The sequence below is a fragment of the Danio rerio genome, chromosome 18 (genome assembly GCF_052040795.2).
Source record: "Danio rerio strain M-AB ecotype USA chromosome 18, GRCz13ab, whole genome shotgun sequence".
Classification (NCBI taxonomy): Eukaryota; Metazoa; Chordata; class Actinopteri; order Cypriniformes; family Danionidae; genus Danio; species Danio rerio.
The window spans coordinates 35,283,064-35,290,531 of NC_141038.1; the positions used below are offsets into that span (position 1 = coordinate 35,283,064).

Genomic DNA, 7,468 nt, shown 5'->3' on the forward strand with positions numbered 1-7,468 from the left:
CCTGACTGGAAACCGCGTTTGTAAAAAAAAAAAAAAAAAAAAAAAAAAAAGCCCTGATGCAAGTAAATATTTAAGCATTAAAATTTTAAAAGCATTAATTTGAAGTGTATATGCATTTGCTAGCCATGTGTAATTTAAGGTTATGATGCATTACATTTGTTTTGTTGTCTACAGAAGTGCAGGTACAGCACAAAACAAGAAAAGAGCCAAGTTGGATGATGAAATAAGGATGGAAGGATATCTCCACAGTGTTTCGGAGATTTTGGAGGGCAGTGATTATTTCACTGCATTATTGCAAGAGGCAGATAGAAACACCCATGTGGTGGTGTTTGATCTGCAGAAACACCACATTTTTCAGAGTGCAGAGAAGGACCGGTAAGTGCAATTCTTTTTTTTTCTTTCTTTTTTTTTTTTTTTTTTTTTTTTTTTTTTTAACTGTTTAAGATGAGAATTTTATTGTAGTATAGTTTGGCCATTTGGTTATGAACTTTGAAACCGTGTGCAATTTTTAGTCGAGGTTCAGGGTAGTCCTGTATGCGAATACTTGAAAGTTGCCTCAATTTGTGCACAAGTCATAAGACTACTGTAATTAAACAAGATTGTAAGTCAAAGTTTTCTATGATCAGAACAACTTGCTTTTTCTATAGGGCTGATAGTAGGTGAGTTATGAAAATCTGAATGTTTGGTGTTGTTGGTCTCCGTTTTAAACGTTTAAACAAAGGCAGAAATAGTGTTTTTGTTTAATAAAATCATTAACATTTTTGTGTTTCAGAACTCCTGTCAGATTAAGTCGTGTGAAACTAACTCCCTCGCGCCAGAATAATGGTGAAGACATTATTTTTAATTCTGCTTCTACGTTGACTTGCAGAAGAATCGTTCCGGATGCTGCACCTACTGTTGCACCACTTCGGGAAAGCTTTGAAAAGAAGGAGGGGGTCGTCGTTACAGCAGAGGTCAAGGTTGACCATTTTTGCCAGAAGCGTCATGCCTTGCCTCAAGTCAACCTCTCAGCAACCATAACCAGGTGCCAGCAGTGTGATGCCTGTTGTCACATCACGAATTGTGACATTGCTACGTGGCATCATCTCCATAGAAGACCAGGCTGGCAAAATGAGCAGCTTTGTGGTGTTTTTTTTTTTTTCTCCTGCGCAAGCTTCTCGGCCTGCCAGAGAAGGGCAGTCATGATACTGACGCTCTTGTTGCCAGATTATTGGGTGATGGGTCTACATGTGTCCATGTCAAGTTTCGAGGCCAGCGTGTTATGGATGTGGCATTTGTGGCCACAGGATGTTCCGCCGGTGTACAAGCTAATGAGGCTACAGGAAGTTCCTCATTAGCTTGTGCAAAGGAGGATAGTGCTTCTGCAAGTAGTATGGTTGAGTCTGAAATGGATGACATGATGCTTGAACTATTTTCAGCCAATCAGGCAGAGGAGTAGGCCAACTTCAAGGAACGGGAATGTGGGTAAAAAATTGAAGCATCTGATGTAGGGGCAAAAAAATTTGTTCGCAAAGGGGGAAAAATAGTGTCAATTGAGGACTAGTCCAGAAAGTGTGGTAATGCGGAGGTCTTTGTGTTGCCTGAATTGCCTGGGTCTGATTGTTTTGGCCAGAATATGGGAAAGCAAAGTGCCGCCAACAGTTTAACTGCAATTATGTTTTGTAAGATGAAAAGTTTATTTCAATGGAACAGAAGTGACCTGGATGCTGTTTGCTAAATGGTGATGAGCTGTACAGTGTTATGAGGGATTCTGGAAAAATTAACGATCCTGGCCGAGGCTTTATACGTGTTGATGAGCTGCCTGACACACACACACCAGATGATTGTAGATTTTCAATAAACTATGATCGAACATTGTCTGGCCTGTTTGGTGTAGATGAATATGATGAAGGTTTACAACAGGGGTCACCAATCCTGGTCCTGGAGGGCCGGTGTCCCTGCAGGGTTTAGCTCTATCTTGCCTCAACACACCTACCTGGATGTTTCAAGTATACCTCGTAAGAACTTGATTAGCTTGTTCAGGTGTGTTTGATTAGGGTTGGAGAAAAAATCTGCAGGACACTGGCCCTCCAGGAACAAGTTTGGTGACCACTGGTTTACAAGGTTTTGCCATGTCACTTGCTGAAGCAGTACATTTAGCATTCCAAAGGTGTGATGCATGTTTGGTAAATATTAATCTGAACATTTGTGCTGCTGTGAAAATAGCTTCGTGCTATGCAGTTATTGACCCACACTCCCGAAACTCTGATGGTACATGTGCAGCTGATGGTAAGAGCATAGTGACTTTTTATCCCAATATAGAGTCTCTGCTTATCTCTCTCAAGAATCTTGGTGTGTCACTGAATGCAGACAATAGTCCATTTGAGGTAACTGGGGTCAAAGTGAAAATGATTGACAACAATAAACGTGTTTCAACAGAAGAGGCAGTGTGCAGTTCAGTGATTAAAAAAAATGAAACCGAGAAAACAAGTGAAAGTGAGACATTTGAAATTAAACCCAACAACAATGAACATGTTCCAAAAGAGCAGACGATGTGCAGTGAAATGATTACAAAAAATAAACCAAAGAATGTAAATGAAACTGAGACATTTGAAACGAAACTCAATGTAAGATGTAGTGGCTCCACAGTTGACTTAAACACAAATGAAATAGTAAGTGAAATCTGTGAAAAACATAATATGCCAATGTGTTCTACAGGTCACACAAATGATGTTGAATTTGTTTTACAACGTGGTAGCGTGCCTTTTCAGTTCATTCCATTAACAGTGCAGCAACAATAAAGTATTTGTTTGAAGCTAAATTTGGTACACACTGAAAAAGAATATTATAATTCAAATATGACTGAAATGGCTGAACCTTGTAAAACGAAAAGTATTGTTGGAGATGGAAACTGCTTTGTCAGGGCTGTAACCAGAGCCGGAGTGGGACTCCTTTTCAGCCCTGGAGTTTCAAGCCTCAGACCGGCCCACCTCAGTTCACGACTGACTATATTAAAATAAGGTCATTTCCAATTCAGTTTCTAATTACACTATCACGTCTTTTTTTTTTAGAAAACAGCTGCTTTAGAACTTCAAATGTTCAACATCCCAAACAGTATTATATGTCTCAACAATGAAAATAATAACATACTCAGGCAAGGATCAAACCCGGGTCGGCGACGTTGTAATCTAACATGCTAACCACTGGACCACAACAGTTGTATAGTGGAGGGTGACTTATAACGTTATTAACCTGCAGGCTGGTTATATATAAAAAGAGCAGACAACTGCGGTAAAATAATGAATAAGAAGACTGTGGTCAAGTAAATAAATAAATTAAAAAGTGTGACTGCTGAGAGCAACAGATTCTGTAGCTAGGGACACTGGCTATGTGTTGTTAATTACATCCATCAGAATAAACAGAAGTACAATCAGTATCTAAGGCAAGGTTACAGTTCTGTACCAGAATACATTGCCAGATCAAGAATGCGATTTTTGGGAACATGGGCTACGGAACTTGAGATACAGGGTGCTTGTGACTTGATTGCTGCAAACATATTTACATATACTCAGGGGAAATGACTGAAATTTTCATCCTCAACTGTGCTGTCAAAAAGACGTGCATATATAAGCAATGGAATTTATTTAAAACATGAAACAAAAATAACTGTCATTATGAAGTTGTTGCATGTGTAAAAACAAAATCTGGGACTTGTGCTGGCGTTTGTACATCATCAGTTGAACGAGCAACATAAAATGTCATTTCAAAATGTTCATCAGTCTCACGTAAGCTTCATAAACATAAATTACAGTACAGCACTGACCTTGTTTTTAAACAACTTAAAAAAATAAAAGCAAAAATAAAATATCACAAAGATGCGTTGCACAAAAAGGCCAAAATTCAATTTGGTACTGAATAGTACAAAGTAAATAGAAACTATCAGGAAAAACTAAAACAATATAGTACAGACAAATACAAATCAAATTATTTGCATCACAAAGCTGTGAAACACTATAGTAAGTTAAAGTACTGTACAAATAAACTATATAGAGATTCTGTGAAAAACTATAGTATTGTGAAATACAAAGAAAATAAAGCACATAGAGACAATCTTAAACACTACAGTGTCACAAAATACAGAAAAAACGAAACGCATTTGATGATTTGATTTGATGATAAGAGTAAAACTTAAAAGAAAATTGACATATAAAGGTCATTATAAATATAAGTTTGTGCATACCAATAAGATAAAAACTGCGCTTTCATACTTAAAAGAAAATAACAAGTGGTACGCTGATGTGGAATTTAACAAAGCTTGGGTAAATCCTCTTAATAAAGCAGAAGAAGAACAGATTAATGACAGAAGTAACACAAATGAATATGTTTTGAATACATGTGATGATGTTTATGTTGATGAAGAGCACAACATTGAGAATGACAATGAAGACATCGGTGATGAAACCCTTTATGACCGACAGCAGCATGGTTTGTTTATGGATTCATGTTTACAGCCAGTTGATATTGCACAAGAAGTTTTAGATCAACATTTTAATGACATTATGTCATTTGCTCCAGCTGAAGGAAATAATCCAGTGAGAGTGTTAATGGATGAAACAAATGAAGCCAAATGTTTTCCAGTTCTCTTCCCAAAAGGAACAGGAACTTTTCATGACACACGACCTGAAAAATTAACACTGTGTAGGTATTTAAACAATAGAATCTTAAATGCAGATGGACGCTTTGCCCAAAACATGGATTATATATTTTATGGCCAATATTTGTCTGAGCTTAATCAAGTTATTTCAAATGTTTCTATTGCTCTAAGGAATGGCTATGATACAAACACAACAACAATTACTCCAGACACACTGACAAAGAAAGACTCACTTGAAAAGATTTTACATGGTGACCAGGGTTATAAATTCTTAAAGCCAATTAGAGGGAGTCCTGTCTTTTGGCAATCTGTGCAAAAAGATTTGTTTGCAATGGTCCGGCAGCTTGGGATACCAACATGGTTTTGTTCATTTTCATCAGCTGACTTGCGCTGGCCAGAGCTTATGCAAACTATTGTAAAGCAAGAGGGTTGTCAAGCTCCTATTAATGAACTGGACTGGTCAAATAGATGTGGGCTGCTTCAGCGAAATCCAGTAACTGCTGCCAGAATGTTTGATCACAGGTTTCATTACTTTCTAAAAGATGTTATTATGTCACCAGCTGAACCAGCTGGAAAAATAATAGATTATTTCTATCGAATAGAATTTCAACAACGGGGATCACCACATACACATTGTTTGTTTTGAGTTGAAAATGCACCTCAAGTGGACAGAGATGCTGACAGCGAAGTTGTAGCTTTTGTTGACTGCTATGTAACTTGTGAAATGCCCTCTGAAGAGGTAAACGAAATGCATGAGATTGTGAGCAGTGTCCAACAACACAGCAAAAGACATTCAAAGACATGTAGAAAGAAAGGCACTACATGTAGATTTAACTTTCCACAGCCACCCACTAGAAATACATTCATTGCAAGAAACAGCCAGATTGAGAAGGACAAAAAACAAAGTGATGATAAAAAACATGAAATTATGCAAAAAAAATCAAACAAGACTAATGAAATATCTAAAGACCTGGCTGAAGCAGTAATGGAAAAAGTAAAAGAATGTTTGTTGAACAACGACACTCTCTATGAATCAACTGACACTTTCTTTTCATCTATTGGTATAAATCAAGAGATATTTGAAGCTGCTTATAATAAAATGACAAAGAAAACAACTGTTGTCTTAAAGAGGAAGCCTAATGATGTATGGGTGAATCAATATAATCCAGATCTTTTACGGTGTTGGAATGCAAACATGGATATACAGTTTGTTGTGGATCCTTACTCTTGTATAATATATATAATTTCCTATATTTCTAAAGCAGAGAGAGAAATGGGACTGTTGTTGGCAAATGCTCAAAAAGAAGCACACAAGCAAGGAAATATAGACGCTAAACAGGCTTTAAGAAAACTTGGAAGTGTGTTTTTACATAATCGAGAAGTTTCAGCTCAAGAGAGTGTTTATCGTTTGACTAACATGAAACTGAAACAGGGATCAAGAAAAGTTGTTTTATTCCAACTGGTAATAATACAATAAAAATGAGTCTACCATTAAACACCATCCATAAAAAAGCTGAATGGGGTAAAACTGATAATATATGGATGACAAGTATAACAGAGAGATACAGAGCTCGTCCAAAAACAGAAGAGTTTGCAGAAATGTGTTTAGCAGCATTTGCCTCAGAATACAGAGTTTTGTCTAAATCTGAAAACTGTTCAGAAAGAATAAAACTGGAAAATGACCTGGGATTTGTGAAAAGGAGAACTCGCAAAGACTTTGCAGTTGTACGATATGCTCGATTCTCACCAACTAAAAATCCTGAAAACTATTATCAAAGTATCTTAGAATTATTCTTGCCTCATTACTTGCAAAGCCAATTGAAACCACCAGGTTTTAGTTGCCATAATGAATTTTATGATACTGGATTTGTTACAATACACAATTCTCAACTTCAATCTGTAAAAATTATAGTTGATACAAACATGGCAAATTTTGAGAAAGAAGCAGATACCATACAAAAAGCTTAAGACGATTTAGAACAATATGGACCAATGGAAGATGCTTGGGCCCAAATCTGTCCAGAAGCAGAACTTGAGCGTCTAGAGTGTGTAGATAGCAAAAAGAAACAAACAAAAACTGAAGAGAATGATGACCTTATACCTGACCTTCTACCAAATGATGCTATTTCTAAAACAGAACACAATACATCTGTTATGCCAAAGAAAGATGCAGTGGCTTTGTTGCGTTCTTTGAATGAAAAACAGTCACAAATCTTTTATAAAGTTCGGCAATGGTGTTTAGCAAAAGTACAAGGTGAAAATCCAGATTCATTCCATGTGTTCATATCTGGTCCTGGAGGAGTTGAAAAGTCTATACTGATTAAAGCAATTCACTATGAAATGGGTGTGTAACGATATTAAAACCGAACCGAAATATCGCGATACACCAACCACGATACGTATCGCGAAACTCTCGTGGCGTACCGCGGTACTCTCACGCCCCCTGCTGCCCATTGTTGAGGTTGACGTCACTTGTCTCTAACTAATTGAACCAATTTAAACACATCTTTATTATTATATTTGATTAAATTGTTTTAGTAATGAGAATTTGTTCTAAATATTATATTCTAAAGTTAGTATTTTAGTGCATGTTATGTCATGTGACTTGAGTAAGCATCACACTCGTTACTACTAGACGCAGGATGGCTGCTTCACATAGTACTGAGATTGCAGATCCCCAAGACACATTTAAGTCATCTGTGTGGAAACATTTTGGTTTTCCAGTTCAGTACAGGAATAGAATTCGTGTCGTAGACAAAGCGCACGCCTGTCTATCTCAACTGTTTCACGAAACTTACTTGTACGGAAAAACATTTAAAAAGTGGGGTAATTTCA

The 7,468-nt window shown here is 37.0% G+C and overlaps 1 long non-coding RNA gene and 1 pseudogene across 1 annotated transcript; both read left to right on the forward strand.

Moving 5' to 3' along the window:
- Window positions 1–229: 229 nt before the first annotated feature.
- On the forward strand, window positions 230–1,468 carry LOC147832876 (uncharacterized; annotated as a pseudogene).
- Window positions 1,469–1,773: 305 nt separating this feature from the next.
- Window positions 1,774–4,131, forward strand: LOC141378711 (uncharacterized). Its single transcript, XR_015515111.1, has 4 exons — window positions 1,774–1,904; window positions 2,104–2,469; window positions 2,568–2,921; window positions 3,344–4,131. It is a non-coding gene; the product is annotated as an uncharacterized LOC141378711 (long non-coding RNA).
- Window positions 4,132–7,468: the final 3,337 nt, after the last annotated feature.